The 18,698-nt window shown below is 41.7% G+C and overlaps 1 long non-coding RNA gene across 1 annotated transcript; it reads left to right on the top strand.

The window, feature by feature from the left end:
* The first annotated feature begins 10,341 nt into the window (after window positions 1-10,341).
* LOC116441141 lies at window positions 10,342-17,690 on the top strand. The gene is made up of 4 exons (XR_004238911.1): window positions 10,342-10,602; window positions 12,001-12,095; window positions 14,124-14,240; window positions 15,271-17,690. It is a non-coding gene; the product is annotated as an uncharacterized LOC116441141 (long non-coding RNA).
* The last annotated feature ends 1,008 nt before the right edge of the window (window positions 17,691-18,698 follow it).

Consider the following 18,698-nt stretch of genomic DNA (forward strand, 5'->3'; position numbering starts at 1 on the left):
TCCGAGATTCCTTGTGAACAATTATATGTTTGCAAATAACATCCCTGGGATCACCTGGGCCCTGACCTGGATGAAGCAAGATGCCACAAATCAGCTGTCCCACACTGCTAAGCACTGTGTAGAGTCAGGCAGCCACTCCCAGCTTTTCTGGTCCCCATGCTGCAGATGCAGGAGCAAGGCAGGACAGAACTGGGCTGGCAGGCCAGGGGTCTGGGCTGGGGGACGAAGGTGGGAATGTGGAGGAGATGGAGCCTGACTGTGGAAGTGGAGAAACCATGGGAGTGTCAGAGACGTCCGGTGACATGGTGGAAGAGGTTGCTGGGGGCTCAGACTGAGTTCTGGGGAAAACACAGCCTAAGCAGGAATAATTCCCCCTACATCTGTGTGTGTGTCCAGATGTTCAGCACAGCAAGTGCCTGTCTTGGCTGAAAGCCCTCCAGCAGCAGCCCCAAGCAACAAGAGCTCCCACAGCTCCCTGCCCTGTGACACAGACACCAACCCAGGGTAACAGCACTGAAAACAGTGGTCTTAAATGCAGACGCCTGAGGCAAAATGTAATCCCTTCTGCTCAGTTCCCAGCATATGTTTTTTATTTGTCTGCAGCCCTTCTGCACTCGGATGGGTATGTCCTGGGTACACGCTGTTTACCTACAAGGAATCTGAAGCATTTAGTGGCATGCCAGCACTGGGGCAGTTACTGCTGTGCTGGAGCTGCCCTTGGCTCTGGGCTCTGATGTGATATCCTGTCTCAACAGTTGCCAGTACGCTGGTCTTCCCATCCTCTTGAGCCATCTGAATTTGCAATATTCATTCAAGGGTGAGCTGAGGCCACATCAATTTGGGTCTGTTTGAAAAGACCTGGGTGAATCATATGCACTATGAGATTCCCCTAGTTTCATCCACTAAACAGTAATGGGTTTTATGTGACAGCATAATTATGGCCTGAAAAACTCATTTTAACTTGAGAAGTGAATTTATGTCAGTATGATTCAACTGATGTGGACACTGCCATTGCAGCTTTGATGGATGAGCACCAGCAAAAGTCACTGCTGTAGTTCAAGACTACAACTCCAATTATTCCCTTTGCTCTCAATTGACTTGTCCAATAAGAAGAAAACCATGATGGGGATTTACTTAATCCCTCTCCTTCCCCATGAAGAGGAACATAATCACCATTCATATACTTCATGTATAATTTTTTCTCTCTGGTTAACTTTGTGTGCCTTGAATAATTCAACACTGTAAACTGAAGAGACACTTTCCTACTATTAAAAAAGTTGCATGGGCAGTATATATTCTAGTTTTCTATATAGTTTAGGGAGGGCTCCCTTTCTTCTTTATGTAAATTCCCTAACAGAAGTGTATTTGTGCCATGAAGCGCATGAACATCCAATACAGTGAGGCTCATGGGACAAACTGCACAAACTCTGTAATTTTGATCTGCACAAAACGGCCGGAAATTTCTTTGGGCGTTCTTGTCAGTCCAGGCAGGGCTGTACTACTGTAGTATCTGGGCTACTGGACACCTGGACACAATCTCTGAGTGGAAAGAGAGAGCACATCTGGAAAGACATGGAAGTATGGAACTCCTAAAATGTGGGTATCTGAGTTAGGTGCGTACACTGCGTTAGGAAGTCTCCAGAGAATAAATGAGTGTGCCAATATTACTTCCCTGCACCAACTGCATAATTGCCAACCTCTGTATTCCCTCTGGAATTCCGCCTACATGAGGAAATGGCACCTCTTTTTTCATTAGCTAATTACATTATGATAATGAGAAAAATATATACCATGTAGACAAGCACTTAGGCAAATCTTTATCTACACTTAAATTCACCACTAATATTCTGAAATAGGAGCATCTACATAACCTCTTACATTGTTTAAAATCTTTTCAAGTTACATTAGAGTAGCTTTCCCTTGCAGAGAAACCATGAGTTCCCTGTTACAGTGTAGGTGAGTTGCTTTGCACAGCCTTTTATTGTCACTGGTTTGATATTTTTCCTTTTTCCAGAGCCTGAAAAAGGCTTTTTCCCCCCGCCTTATTTAGTTTTTAAGCTCTTTGGGGCAGAAATCATGTTTGTGTGTATTTGTACAGCAGACTTGGGTCTTGATGACTATGGTTTGTAAACATTACCACAATATAAATAGTACATTAATCATTAATTATATTGTTGATACATTACTATGTCTTAAGTGGTGTCACTGTCTATGACTCTGTCTCATCACAGAGATGAGATCAAGACATGTCCATAATCAAAACGTTTGTCTGAAGTCATGGTTGCCCCAGATCCTCCTGGAACAGATTCAGAAACAGAGATTGACACTGTATTGCAAACTTCTTGCCTAAGGTAGCATCCATACCAAAGATTGACATATTTTGTGAAACTTCAGAAGATTAAAAATTATTAACTAAGGTAAGTGCATTAAGTATAGGCACCTGTACACAATTGGATGCACATGAGAGTCTCAGACTGCTTTGCAAACATTATTTCACTACCTATAATGTACAAAAACATTATAATCTCAATTTAACTCCAGGATAAACTCCAGGCCAGCACATTCACAAAATGTAAGAAAATAAGTAAACTGGTGTGATTGATGTGTATAAGAAATGGATAAATGTTGGACTCCACAAATTAGGTGCAGATACATTCCAATATCTTGTATTAGCCAATGCCTTAAACACTGAATTCACTGTTACTTGACCTGAATTGATTTGATTGCCAAGGTCACGCTGGAAATCTGTGACAAAACAAAAAATAGAAACCAGATCTTCTAACTCTCACTAAATTAGTTTCTTAATTACAGCAGCTGACAGTGTGATCCATAACAGCATTTAACCACATGAAGCGCAATTTAAGACAATTTTCCAACTACTTGAGGCAAATAACTTAAATCTTATCTAAATGCCTAGGGACACGTAGCTTGGACTGAGTTTCACTCATGCATCCATAGAACAGATCAGCAACACAAAGTATCTACCCAACCATGGCATGGGAGACGCAGGTCCTCCCCTCCTTCCTGAGTCCCCAGACACTGTGGTGACATTCTGTGTCTCTTGTCCTGTCATGTGAGTTGTGTAGTCCTTATCGTTCAAAGAAGAGTAGGAGGTGTCCACCAGGAAGGGCCAATATCTGGTGCCCGGCTGAGCTGCAGAGAGGGAGCCCTGGGTTCAATGCCCCTGGGGCTGAGGAGGGCCACTGGAATGGGCTGTTCTTCCACCTCATTTGCCTGCGTTCAAGTGAGATGTCGATGCTCATGAGGTGGTTTCGGTTTCTGCCTCACCAAAGCACCTAACTCCATTATTGAGTTAAACTACTAAATGGAGGCAAGAGAGAGAACTTCAAACACAAACCTTTCTTCAGCGTGTCCTGTTGCCTGGCTCAGTGCCCTGAATATTGAGATGCCAGTTGTCAGCATCAACTTTAAACATCTGCCCCTGCCTGCTTGTTGTGTGGGGTGCCTCATCTAGCACTAGGGACCTCTCTGGAGGTGGGCACACACAATTTAGGAACTGAATATCACAGTTCTGAGAGGGTCTTCTGAGACAGCTCAGAAACCAGACATAATCACCATATTTCAGGTGCCCCCAATCCTGCTTTGATATAGGCCATTTAGGAAGGACTTTAAAACCTAGGGAAGATACAGCACTTAACCAACAGGGGAAGTGGAAGTCACTGTGGAAGAAACAGCTGGACTAGCGATCATGGATTTAGAAAACCCTAATTCATGTTATTATTGCTCGCACATTAAAGCTATGTGCAAGTGACGTCTCAATACCTTATCTCCTCCTCTGCAAAGGAAGAAGAGTGTTGGTGTGTTCTACAGCAGTGCTGTGAGCTTAAACTGAAGTGTGGAGATAGGACGGGAACAAAGGTCTAATACAGAAGTGATAGTTAAGTTACAAGTTGTTAAGTCAAGTTACAAGAACTACTCACATGCATAGCGAGAAACGACTGTGAACAACTTCCACCTTGGGTGAGGCTTTGTCATTTGTCCAGGCATTGTCATGTTGCAGCTGTTTATCTACTGCTGGGAACACACTTAGAAAATCAGAAGTAAATTCTTTGAGCTTTACTGGCAATAAGAATCCTCATTCTTGAGTTGTGCCTGCCTGAGCTTTTCCTTTCTGACCATCCTGATTATCTGCTAGAATTTGAGTCCCAGTAATCTCATGTCTTCACATGTAAACTACCGATCTGACCCACAACACCCTCAGGTTGGTCCAGGCTTTGTCAGGAGCAGCCATTTCACAGGTGACTGTCAAAACCTCAGCAGAACATTAGGATCTGTATGAGTGCTTGTTTTCTTTTGCACCCTTATCAGGCACAGTTTCCAAGTTCACTATTACAAATAACACCTATCATTCAGTCAATGTGTTTATGTCCTCAGAAGAGATCAGGTGCAGCTGTGTGTCTGCAAGGGATATACCTAAAATATTAGACATCAGACAACTGGTGAAAGAAACAAAGAAAACGGACGGAGGTGAACAGTAGAACAAGAGCTGGACAGTTAAGAGAAAGAGAATATTCAAGTACTTTTCTACCACTTTACAAGCTTGTATTTGGTAGCTCATGTTACAGAAACAAGCTTCTGGGAGAGGTGTGGTAGGAGAGACACCAGTATTATAAACAGAGAGAAGGGGAGGTGTTTCGTGAGGGAAAAGAAAACAGAAAGGTGAGAGAGAGAGACTTAGTTCATGGCAGAGAGGCCATTGGCTTGCCCTTACTGCTCATTTAGAGGAAGTCACTGAACTTTTCTTTAGTAGCAGTCATCCATTTTATAGGGGTGTCTTAAATTCACATGCTTATCATATTCTACAAAAGTACTAGAAGATAATTAACCAACTCTAATAAACTTCTGCACAGTCAAGTATTCTTTTTCAAAATCCAGCTGGGTAAACATCATCATTTCTGAAAAATTAACTGTTTGATCTAATAAGGCCATGCATCACCCCTAATTTTGAAGTTGAACTTAAGAGACCCTCAGATACTGTTATCTATCATTTATGTAAGATCAATTTTATCCTGTTGTTTCTAGTACCCTACTTCAATTAAGCTCTTTTGTAGCATCATTTTCTGGTATTCACTTTATTCCTCCAGATAAATCTTTAAAATATTTTCTCTTTCTGCCACCATAAAATTGGAACATTTAGCCTTCAAGTTCTGGAAAAATAAAGTTATCGTTCTTGTTATTATTGGAAATCACAGTGACATTACAGTAGAAGTAGAGCAGCAGCAGTGTGCTGGGTGCCCAAGACAAAATTCCTACTTCTGGGGAGGCTGGAATACACTAAAAATCAGTGTGCTATGCTGTGCAATCTTACTTCATATGGTCTAATTCTCCAGCCACTACAGAGAGATTGTATCAAATGGAAAAGCCCATGATTTTAGGGCTTGAAGGAAAGAGAGGATTTAAGTGTAGCTGGAATGAAGGGGATGAAGCATGTGACTAAGGACATAAATGGGAAGACATTGGAAGACCAGAATAGCACAGGCAGAAAAGAAGCGCATGGAGAGAGAGAGAAGACTAGGATTAGGTGTATGGGAATAACATTTTAAAGCTGTTCCATCTGTATTCTTCATCTGAGCTACTGGTGGACAGTACAGACCTCTTTGATACATACCTGGATGGAAACTCTTATCAGTTCTGCCTGTCCCTGACAGGAGCCCTGAAACCCAGACAAACAGAGAAGATCTGGGGGGGGAGCACAATCTTACTTGAACTAGGGATGCACTTGCATGGGCTGTTTTTGCAGGGTGCAGCTCCAGGTTTTCAAGTCATACAATAGTTATCCCATCTAGCGCATGTCACTGTTTCTTTAAGAGCATCGTATCAGCACAATCGTATCACCCCAAATATTTCAGCCCCCATTTCTATAAATAACAGAAGAATCGCTCGGAGATTATGTAGCCTCCTTTATATTTAACTAGTTGCCATAGCGTCTCTCCTGCAAAACTGTGATAGCTGCGGCTTCCTAAAGGATGTATAACTCTTGTCAATCGTGTTTCTCTCTTCCCTGAGAGAAAAGGAGTAAGGCTAGAAAATTAAGCTTCAGATAGTTTTCTTGAAGCATAGCTAAGATTATCTGGTGAAGTCCCGTGCCTTTTTAGAAAGAATCAAGTCAGAAAAATACAAGTTTCTGAACACTAGAAAGGAAGAATTAAAGTACATGTTCAGGCAACCTTTACCCTGCCTGGCTTGTGCACCCCGGCTCCGGGAATCGCTCCCATACTGAAGGGTGGCTTTGAACTCTGCAGGGGGGTGGCTACACCTGCCCTGCAGCCAAATTCCTGACGCACCTCACCCCCAGAACGCCAGATCTCTCACATTTGATAAGGTCTTTGCCCCTCTTTTGTAGTCTCTCTGCCTTCATGTATTTGACACATCCAACCCTACACTCGCCTGCCATTAAGCCTATGCACAGAGAGCTGCTGGCATCCTTACTTACGGGACCGATTCAATGCAGTGCTTAAGTGAGGTGTGTAGGAGCTCTCGAAGCTACAGGAAGCCCTCTTTTGATCAAATGAGGGGCCTGGCAAGGAATTTTTTCCTCCATTTACAGGTGGTAATGGTCCATCCAGATCATGAATTTTAACATGAATCACGGCTTTGCTGAACTGCTGTGACTAATCCTTCTGGCTAATCACGCCTTACACAGGCAAGGTAGCTGGATGATTTGCACATCATTCCAGTGCTATTGACAGGGAAGGGCAAGTGTCAAGGTTTCACAGATATGTCCTTTAATCCTTTATTTCCCATATTTTCAGATGTAGATGCTAGACCTGAAGCTGACTTGAAGTGCATGAAATACCAGGGGACAGTTTTAACTCTGCATTAATGATGCTTTTTCTCAGTGACTGTAAGATCTGTCAATGAATTTAGGAACATCCCCAATGTGGGAGCCGTCTCCCACTCTAGAAGTACTAAAATGAGGCAGAAAGCTGAGATGGGAGATGTTAAATCATCAAAGGTTCATCCTTGTGATTGCAAGGATTAAAAGGAGGAACTCAGAACACCCTTTGAACTAGATGTACACAATTCGAATTAACAAGGTTTGAGGCTAAGAGATATTCTTTTTCTGCTATTATCTTTTAAATGAAAATACCTAATCCCCAATACATCTATGGCAAACCATTTCTCAGCACTATTGCCTAGAAAAGAGTGTTGAATCATTTGTCTCATGAAAGGATGCATCAGTTTTACATTAAAATGATTTTTTCATGTGTTTAATGATTCAAAGGAGGATGAAATACAAAAGAGGAATAAATGTACCTCATTTATGACAGACCACTATTTTAGAGTTCACCCTGCTTTAGCAAAAATTGCTTTTAAATCACAGGAATGGTAGTTTTGGTTTCCTCAGTAGTGTATCAGTGAGCAATTTGGAAGTTCTGTGAGCTACAGAAATAAGTGAAGTCAACTGCTCATAAAAATAAAAATAGCCTCACATTCTGCTGTGTATCCATCACCTGGCTGCTCCTGTAGGCCTCCTTCTTATGAGTCACTGTGAGCAGGACAGTTTGCTCAGATCTACCACAGTCAGGCTGTTGTGAGCAATGTGTGTCATAAATGAAGTTATAGGCAACGTGATGCAACCAGATATTTGCATACCACTGGGGTATAAATGCGCTCTATAAATACATAAAAGCAAACAGACACGGTATTTTCCCTGTGGTCACATTGGTTATTTACTACAGCAGGTGTCAGCCTCTTGAACAATGAAGATACCAAATAAGTTTAGAAACGGCTTGTATTTATTTATTTACGTCTGCCAGAGATGCAGGCAGTATTGAGAAGTACCTACCATTAAAGGCACTAACCAGCATTGTCATTTCCGAGCTGAGTCTGCTATGTGACAGTAATACCCCTCCTGAGCTGTGCTCCTGGCATTTCAGTTTATCACTAGCACTTAACATTTAAGTCTGCATTTGTCTTCTAGCTCTTGTGAGCCCGTAACAAACGGGGAGCAAAACGAATATTATCATGTGGAAATTGCTAAGGAAGTAATAGAAATATGTTCTCAGTAAATATATAAGTTTGAGGTGATGCCTTAGGATTTGGCTTTTGTATTTTCAGACCCTATACTGGTTCAGTGTGTAACTCTAAAACTTCACATAGCTTGTTAGCTAGTGTTAAACATAACAAACCCTCTCTGGGCCTGGACTCAAGGCCTTTTTGTCCCAGGCCCCAAAATATATAAACTGAGCCTCTGGGGAGGTGGAACACACTTGGAGTAATTACATCATTACCTGAAATTTTAATTGGAGAATTAACCCTGATATGCAAATGGACCAAACTTATAAAAGTGTGAAAAACCTGTGACCCAGCGTCCATCGTGGATGTAGCCCCTTGGAGGCTTTTTGACTCCCAAGGTGTTCCTATTGAAGGCCCTCAATAAATACCCACTTTTATTCTCTTAATCTTGTCTGGCCTCTGTTTTCAGGTAGCCACTTCAAGGCAGCAGAGGTTAGAGCAAAAGACCAGGACCTAGGTCTCCAGGGCTCTGCTCTCTGGTCTGTTACTAATTCTGAGCATCCTTGGATGAACCTGTTGCCAAGCTCCTCAGGTGAACTCCTGAAAGCACTGCCCTACATTTACATTCTCCTCTCTTCTGCCACGGAGGGTCGATCTCAGTCAGAGACATGGAATGGATGAGTCCTGGTACAGTACTATGAGATCCACTGAAGGAAAGGACTAAACAAATTCAGCATATGGTTAGAAAAGAAATACGTGCATGTCCACACGACTTTGCCCACTCTCTCTCCAATACAGTAAAGAAGCAACAACCACAACAGACCCCTTCAGACACTGAAACCATTCAAGGCAACTCTGGGCACACTACAGGGTTATTAGAACTACAGTTTCTTTCCTATTTATCATGTTTCAAAGGAGAATTACATTTTAAAGCATTGCATAGAGTTGTTCAGCAAATGAAATGCTTCAAATGATTAAGTTCTAATTCCGTGTTAACTATCTAAAATATATCTTAATATCATAAAGGCTTACTAAGGGCTTCATTTTAAGGACCCTTCTGCTAGTATCAAAACAGAAAGTATAGATGTTTTCCCAACTTTCTCCATGGTAAGTGGAGGACATTAAGAGCCTGCTTGACTGCTGTAAGCTTTTCACCTGAGACCTGGGGTGTATCTGGACGCCAGGCAATACAAAACTTTTTTCAAAGATGGATTGGTCCAGATTTTGTTCAGTCAAACTGGAAAAAAAAAAAAAAAAGGAAGAAGGTGGAAAAAAAATTGTCTATTTGGCTGTTTTGGATTATACTACCTGTCTTCCTCTTTGCTCCCCAGCTAAGCTAAAGAGCTATTGTCCTGCAGAAATAATTCACTACCAGGTTGGATCTGCACTGGGGAAAATTGAAACTTCTCTTTTCTAAATACATTTTTATAATTATCATTACATTCTAGAAAGAGCTTCATAGGCTTAAGTAGGAGATAAATTGATTGTGCTAAGATGAAATTTTTCAGCTGGATTTTACAGAAGTTGAACAAGGGAATTGTTACAATCTCTTCTGTGATAAATATCTACTAATTTGTAAGCATGGATTCCTCAAAACATTTTATCTAACACTTTCCAGCACCAAACATTTAAATCCAAAGAAAGATTCAATCTTTCACGAATGAAGTGGACAAAGAGAGCTTCAAGCATCAAAAGGTCCACAGTAACAACTTTCCAACCCATTAGCTGGAGCACAAAGCTGTCATGAAAGAGTCAAAAGGGAATAAATGTGGGCATCCTAACACCTCATGGTGGCATCCCTTCACAAACTGTGGCTGACATCTGTCCCTCTTCCTTCAAGTTTCCTCCTATGCTATTTTGTTAGACCATGAACTGGTTCCCAAGTTATGACCTACCTCTCATGGCACCATGATCAACACATGGATTGTGAGTTGTAACTTCAATGATATATAAAGGTACCTATTTTGTGTGTGCAATGCAGGCACACCTAAACTGAGCAGGACCGTCAGTGCACTTTCCACTAATAGCACATGTTTGATCACAGAGCACAAAGCCTACATGAATTTGGACTCTATTCCTTCCCACTGAGCTGAAGTTGAAAGCAGTCCACTGAGAGCAATAAAATTTGCAGGCTTGCTTTGGGTTCTGTAGTCAGTGGCTTCATCTCTGTGGCTTCACTTGCAACCAAATTTTAATTTATCTTACAAAGCACAGTGATTTGTGAGATAAATTAAAAACTGCAGTGTAAATTCCATGTGGCAGTCGTAGAATGCTTTACAGAGTAGCTTTCACTTTTAGATCTCTCTCAGATCCTTCTTCACTCCCAAAACAGAGAAAAGAGGACAATTAGCTTCTTTGACTAGAAGCAAGACAGAGCCTGTGATTATACTAGGCATGCTCTGGTAGATGGTAAGAGTTAAAACAAAGCAGGTCTTTGTTTCCTACCATGGCTAACTTGATTCCTGAAGTGATGGTGGTGTGTGGGAAAGGGAACTGCTAAGAACACCACAGTGGCAGAGGCAGAGTTAGGAATGCAGGAATCTGGGGACACGGCAGAAACTTTGGATTTTTTACAACAAATGTGCAGTTTCCAGATGTGAATGCCATCCATATCCGAATAAGGTATATATTGCCTGTATTTCTGTTGCAAAATACTTAAAATGCTTTTTTCCTTTTGTTTCAAAATGCCTACAAACCCTCCTTCTGCCCCTCTCTGTCTATGCTGGGCTGGGTTGATATGCTCCTGTCCCCACAGCTCTGGGCTGTGGCAGTGACCGAGATGGGGCTGGAACTGCCAGACCTCTTTTAGAGCTCCAGGATCAGGAGCCAGCAGAGAAGTGTCTGGCAGTGACAACACAGCATTCAGCTGTGCAACACTCCTATCCTCCTAATGCATTTCACACTCAGCAGATTGAATTGCTTTGGTCTTGTCATTTCTTTTTCTTCCAGCAAACAAAACTTTTTTCCTCCTTTTTCCTTGACAAAGAGTTTTGCCATATGCTCCAAATCAATTGCAACTTTTCTGATGCTTTGTTACAGCCCACATCTTGGGCTGCATTCAAAAAAAAAAAACCAGCTTAAGCATTTCTGTTTCTGCTCCAACCGAACTAAAATTGAAACATTCTGCTCATTAATTCAAGGGTTAATATCTTATCACTCCTTTCTTACTCTGAATTAACTAGGACTGTACCAATTCCTTGCTGTAACTGACATACCTGTCTGACACATTTTTGTCTTTCTGCATGGATAGTTGTCATGAATAGAAAAGAATTTGCTCATATTCATTCACCGATTAACATTATTTGTTAACTTAAGTTTTACTTCTCCAATTATCTTAATTTGATTTGATGCTGCACTTCATGCAGTTCTGTCCCTTCCTATGTGCTGCCACTACACACTGTGTGCCGTACCCACATGGACAGCCAGGCCAGTCAGTTGAAGAAGAAGAAACAAAAGCTTTTTATTGATAAAACTCATTTTAAGCAGGAGCAGTTCGCATGTGAGCATCCCCTTGTCAGCATCACTGTGGCCCATAGAATGGGCAGAGGTGGGGCTGCCCTCTGCTTTCAGCAGCAATGGGATCTTAGATCAAATTCAGCTTCCTGAATCTAGCAAATAGTTTCCAGACTACACTACTGTAGGTGTTACTTAGGGCACAAGGCATCCATATCCCATACTAACGCCTAGTGAGGACGCATTTATAGCAGTAGAACAGTCATACATTCACATATTATGAACCACCTATTGCCTGCACTGACACAGGCACTTTGTTTGGGAAATAATTGAGTCACCCCCATGGATATCTGCTGGCACAGCACATAGTGGTGAGGAATCATGCCCCTTTCCTTCCCCCAGACCATAAAAGCAAACCCACAGAAATCTGCAGGGTACTTCAGGATGTGATTTACTCAGAGAGATGGGAATAAGAAGGCAAATATTCAGAGCATGAAAATGTCATCGTTTAGGTTTGACCCAAGATTTCTACTACCCCGCTTTGTTCCCTCCCCCTCTTCCTCCAAGGGTACAGGCCACTGGAGAGGTCACTCTGTACCAGGGGATGGGAAGAAGCGATGTCAATGCAGTCCCTCATGCTCTGTGTCCAGCCCTGATGTACCGTGAGTATTGCTTTGTATTCCCCAGCCAAAATGTGTTTTACAGGTACCTGGCTGCTACTTTTGAGATGGGTTTCATGAAACCTTCCAGTTATTTGATATGGTTGGGTTTTTTCATTCCATTTTTTCAATGCAGTTGTTCTGGGAATATAAAATTGCATTTTCAAGATCTATATTATCTGGTATTTGCTGGAAATTTACTTTGTTTCCATTAAACTACTTGAATCTGCTTGTGAGAATTTTCATGGAAAGCAAAAGAGAAGGTATGCAAGCCCAGAAGAAAGAATGGAAGATGAAATCACACCTCTGCTCATATAGATGCAATTAAAAAAGAATTAGAAAAATCAGGGGAAGAAATTAAAAAAAAAAGAAAATTAATCCTTTGGGTTTTCTAGTTTATTTAAATCAGCTAATTAGTTTATACACATTAGGTATGTCTGCATTAGGAAGATTGTCAGTATAACTATCCTGGTATAATTATATTCATGGGTAAAATCAATTTAAACGTTGAAAGGAAAGGCTAAAGCATATTTTTCCTCTACTACTGCAGGTTTGCATTTGCACTGTAAGAGCATATGCAGCCAAAGTAACCTAACTTAGTTCAATTTACATCATGTGATAGAAAGCTGTTACTGTCACCTTTTAAATCATAGTAGCTTGTTTAATAGCCTTAGTACTTGCCTTAGGTAAAATAGATTAAATACCTTCCTTATGTTAGTCCTTGAAGACAGCATAGGAATATTATATGACTGCAAACAGAAGAAAACAACTCTTCTGAGAGGAGGGAAAATGTAAGCCATTCACTGGAAAATTTGAGGGCAGATGAATATGGCAGACAAAACTCAGGAGGAGATGGGTATTTTCCCCACCTCTTTGATTCAACACCCGTCTTAACCCAATTGTTCTCATGGAGCTAAAGCCTACAGAACAGACTCTACAGATTATCTTAACTCTCTCTATCTGGAGTGCCAGGAGTTAAGTTCTTGAATTTGGTATAGTACCTTTGCTTCTGGAGACACAGGACCCATAGAAATATTATCACTTCAAAGAGATCAGCAGCTCAAAAAAAGGATGAGCTGAAATGACAATGAGGCTGTGGGGTGAATCTGCACCCAACTGAGTGAGCAAAGGCAGATGTTATTCAGGCTCAACTCAGATTATTCCATTTATAAGGCACAAAGCCCTGAGTAGCCAGGCTCTTCATTTCAGTTCAGTATTTGTTTCCAATGGCTGTTTCCATAAATTTGCAACTTGCAGAGGGTAAAGCAGGTATTCAGCCCAATTGCATAGCTTGAGGTTTAACTCTTTCCAACTCCTTCCAGTCTCGAAGGGCTTTGTTCCACAAATGTCTCTATGTTCTTAATGTCACTACACTCTTAAGGCAATTTACACATTGTAATTGCAGATGCACTGCACAAGTGTAAAGAGGGAGCTACACCAGTACAAATTCCCAATTTTCTAGATGAACATTTAGAAATTTTAGTCTACCCTAGGCAGGTTATGAATACTTTAACCAGACATGCAATATACTGTTTTTTACCAGACAAATGCTTATGCCCTAAATAAAGCTGCCTGACACCAACATAAACTTTATTGCTTCTCAAGCCAAAATTAACTGTGCAGCACTTTCAGTTGATATCTTTGTATTTGTGATAAAGGGTGGGGAAAGGTCGCTCGCCTTGACTATACAAATACAGTAAATTCCTATTACTAAGAAGCCCTTGCTCATTGAACTGCTTTTTCTTCAATGCAATGCTTGTTATCCTGGTGAGATTTTTTTTGCTTCAGTGTAGATAAGGTTTTATCATCCTTCTCTTGAGTGCCAAATGTCGGGGCAATTGCAATTAACCCTTTGTTGGCTAAAGGCAGCTGTGGGATGTGTCCCTACGATTTCCAATTTTTCATAAGCATCAAAGCTGGAGAAGGAAATGGGTCTCTGCCTGTAAGCAATAACAAACACGGAAGAGGAATGCTGTTTATTTGGTGCAGCTGGAAAGAATGAAGATGATCATCTTTCTTTATCCCTTTCAGGAATTCAGACTGCTGTTAGGTAACAAGAAAACTATGCTAATAATTTTCCACGTAAGTAAGCAAGCATTTCACCACTGATGCTGCAATGGGCTTCTCTACTGCTGCCAAATTGCACAGGTAATGAATAAAGCTTGTACAGTGATTCCAGATCCACAGAGAAACTTTTTTTGCCTAACTATACTGTAGCAATTAAAGCATTTGAAGATGCTTAGCAGAGGACTCTTCAGTTATGGCAATTTTTTTTTTTAACAGAAATAACATAACTTATATGTTTTAGCTTTAAGACAAAATCCATCACTAGGCTATATTCCTTCTCTTGCTTAGACTACATTCCTTTTTACACCATTAGATGTAAACCTTGAGTTTCTCCTCTTAGGATGTGATTCCCAAAAGTAATGTTTTCAGTTTTTTTACTCCACTCTCTAGTTGCACTGGACTTGGGGCTGGGAGTGGCTCCCAGTGTCAGGGCATCTGGACATTGGAAGCAGCATTGTGCTTCAAGGATTCAGCCCTTGCCCACTTGCAGTGACGAGGGTGTCTCTAGACAGGCCACTGCAGGTGATCCCAGGGCTGCTCCGCCTGCTTCCCAAGCTGCCAGGACACGAGCCAGTTCTGGCACAGAGGGGACAGCCTCAGTGTGGTACTCACATCTGAGCTCAGATGCTCTGCTCTCAGCAAGGCTTGTGTGCTCAGGGGCAGGACTGTGCTAACATGCCTGCTCGGCTTCTGGCTTAGGTCTGGCAGCCAGAAGAGGCCATGGGGATAGCAGATGTGTGGGTGTCTGCACTGGAATGGAGCTGTGCTTCAGTTTATGGCTAATTCTAAAGGATTCATTTTCAGAAGGACCTGGGAAGACTGACAGACTTATTTAGGTTGAGGCAGACAGAGATTTTACTCCTATCCACAATATAAACACCATGAGTATAGAAAAGCAATGTGGTGTGGGGCAATGTAGTCAGTAGACCAACCCATGAGCAAGTCATGTGGGCACCACTGCTAGGACACTGAGGCATGGAAGGGAGAGTCTAACAGTGAGTTATGGGAGAGCCAGTAGAATCTCCAAAGGGATTTTGATGGAGGTCCTGAAGAAAAGGATCATTGTAGGCAGGAAAAAGTGCTAATCATGAAATGTTTTTTGTCATTCCAGAAGGTAAAACAGCAATCAAGTTTCAGGAACCCAAGATATCCCTTATATATTGTGAAGGGCTAAGGATGTAAGAGAAAAACTGCAAGGGGAAAAGTTGATGGACTCTGTTATTCCATTTAACATGCAAAAAAAGCCTCATTTGTGGATAACAACCTTGGTTGGGTACTTCTGTAGCCTCAAACAATGCTGCTCCAAAAAACTCCACATGCCATCTGCTCTACACTCCACCTGGGACCACAGATCTTTCTACCATACTCCACAACAAACTTCTGTGGGGAAGACCACAACACAAACTGTGCCATAGGGAGACATCACAGTATCAAAGAGAGTTACTAGTAACCTGGATATATTAGATAAACAATATGTAGAAGATTTAGGAGTGTGGCCCTACATTACAGGAGAAGACAAGGTAGATAGATAGATAGATAGATAGATAGTTAGTTTTTGGCATGTTGATCCAAGGGAAAGTTCTTTCCAAACTCCATGTTTGGTAATTCGTAGATCTTAGTCAGATGCTGGGGGCATTTGGCTTTTCCAGTGCCAATACCACTGGGAGTAATAGGGCATGCCAGTAGAAGCAGAGACTTCCCACAGCCAAGTGATGGGAATGGGGAAAATTCTGAAATGGGAAAACAGAACTGTTATGCACCTCTCTGACATACAAGGAGAACTAAGGGCAAATGCAGTATTTTCCATCATTTCCTGCAGACGTTTGAAGCACTTGAAACAGGATCCACCTCATTCTCTGCCTATAGCTGTTCGGCAAAATGGGACACTGTTGCAAGCACTACTGTAACACAACTCTGTATCATGGTACAGCCCTTAAAACAAGGCATGTTTTTCCCTCAGGACCTTTGTCTGACAGACAGTCTCACTATCACAGGAACAGCCCACATCTTTTCCTTATCTCTCCTGAGTCAGCATGGCCAGCCAGTAACTCAGCACTGACCCCACCTTCAGCTGGGACTGGGTGTTGTTTCAGTGGCACCATCTGCCCAGCCACAGTACAGGCGCTGCAGCAATGAACCCGTCAGCCTGGGGTGCTCCTGCCCTGATCCCTTCCATTTCCAGATGCTCCTTCATACCAGCCCCTCCATAGCCGTTCATGGGGTTGTGCCGGGAACCACAGCATTGAAGGACATCTCTGTAAAAAGAGCTCTCTGTGGGAAGGGAGGGATGCACCCATTTACAACTCATTTCCATTCAGTGGCCTAGCTCATGGCTTGGCCATGAGTGTCAGCATGAGAGAGGGACCAGTCTGCAGAGGTGTGCGGATGGTGATCCCCAGACTGTAACAGGGCAGGGCCATTTCTACCTGGTACAGGTAAAGATGACCCAGAACTCTGTCACCAGAGTGCTTATCCTGCTCTATGATGGTCTCTCTGCTCCTGTTTCTTCCAACTACAACAGGAAAAGGCGGAAGGAAATTGCTAATGTTCATGTTGTCAGCAGGTGCAAATTTGTAAGAAAGAGGCAAAGACTTGTCAAGGATCTCTTACATACTGTTAATTACTTATTTTTGAATGACTATAAATAAATAGCCTAAACTCCCACTACCAGGTTGAGAATAATCTTGCATTTTCTTATAGGAGGAATGACTTTGCTCACGGTTTTATGTGGAGGGTTTCGAGGGTTTCATTACACATGGGCTGAGGTAGAATGCAAGAAAAATTAACTAATCTTATCTGGGTGTGAGAGTGGGAAGGGAACAGCAAGCTCTAAACAAAAAGTATTTTGACAAATACTGTGATGCTGCAGAGATTTAGTTAAACACTGCAATTCTGCATAAGGACATTCTGACATTGCCTTATGTCTTGTTTTCTCTGGATGTATGCCACAGAAGACAGATATAAAATAAAACTACACTTGCCAGTACTGGAGGTTGGAATGAAGTAAGACACAACATCATCCTAACTTCAGTTCAAAACTGCAAAATCTTTGAAAGATACATGCTTTAATTCTCATGTATATCAGGAAACTGTGTCTTCATGTGGAATCTGATTAGTTCTTGATACGGTTAAGACATAGCTTGATCTTTCATGAAATACTTCTATGTAGTATATTTTAACCAGGTATCTTAGTACAGCTATTGCATAATCTACATCTATAGAATAACCTAACTAAAATAAATCCACAATCTTATTTGTGCTATAACCATGTTTAGTGCAGTGTGTGTGAAGTGACTTACAGGTCTGTCAGCTGAAAAACTGAAAAATAGACCTACAGTATGGTAGATTTTTTGGTCTGTAATTCACAGGGAGAATGAGCAGAACAAGGAACGACAAAGTCCCAGCATGCTATTCCATGGTCAATTAACATGCAATATTGTTTTGCTTGGGTGATGGCTGCTGACAACTGTGTGGCTGCAATAGCTGGGTGGTCTTTTTTCAGCTTATATAAATAAACACTGCAAATTCTGATATGGCTGGACCAGAGTCAGTATAAATGCCATCCTCATAAGAGAAAATACAGGATGCTTGCATTGTTGGCAGGCACTTCTCAGGCTGGGCTTTCCTGTTATGGTAATTCCACTTTCAGGGTACATAGTCATGGACCTAAAACCACTGTAGGCTTGGAATGTGAGGCACTGAACTAATCTTACTCTCTTTGCTGGCTCAAGGATGTTCAAAATGTTTTGAAGGAGTAGCTTAGCAGGTAAAATCTGCTCTTCTACAACTAATCTGCCCAAAATAGTATCCTGAACTCATGATTTATCCATATCAAATGTGCACTGCCATATGATCCTGCAGAGCACAGAAACTGGTATTGATGGACAGTCAACTGCAGCTTCCTTGTTCCAGCTCAACTAGAAGATGGACAGTGCAGTTTACCCCCCTTTCAGCCCAGATTCCATTTGAATTAATGAAGGAGCATTTTGGAGAGTGGAGTGGGACCTGGGTAAACAACCTCAAAGGTGAAATGTGGCTCACTGACTAAGAAAGGCATACTCAGAGGAAGGAAAAAAGAAGTCAAGGCAGACTTGAAAAGGTTATCTCTATTAGGTAGGGATGCAGATAGACACCTATCTTAAGCACTGTATAACATCTGAAAATAAAAAAAACCTGGAGATGAGAACTGTCAGGACTGGTAGGTGAAATTAGGATTCAGATTCCTGTTCATTGGCTGATCAGATTTCAAAGTGACTTTACACTCAGGAACATAGTTCTGCTATTTTGGCAGACTCCTGGCACAAGAATGAAAGTTGTTTCCTTAATATGAAGACAGCAAGAGGAAAATTGCTTGAGATGCTGGAAGCTTGGCTTCACTGCTTGTTTTCGGGGTATTTGTAACATTAAGCACTTCACTGTCTGGGGTCCCTCTACAATCAGTGGAGATAAGGACTTCTGCTCTCCATCACTCTGAAAGAGCTTATCTTTCCCTAGTGACCACAAAGAAAGCCCAAGAAGATGAACTAACTGACTTCAGCT

The sequence above is a fragment of the Corvus moneduloides genome, chromosome 3 (assembly GCF_009650955.1).
Source record: "Corvus moneduloides isolate bCorMon1 chromosome 3, bCorMon1.pri, whole genome shotgun sequence".
In the NCBI taxonomy this organism is placed as follows: domain Eukaryota; kingdom Metazoa; phylum Chordata; class Aves; order Passeriformes; family Corvidae; genus Corvus; species Corvus moneduloides.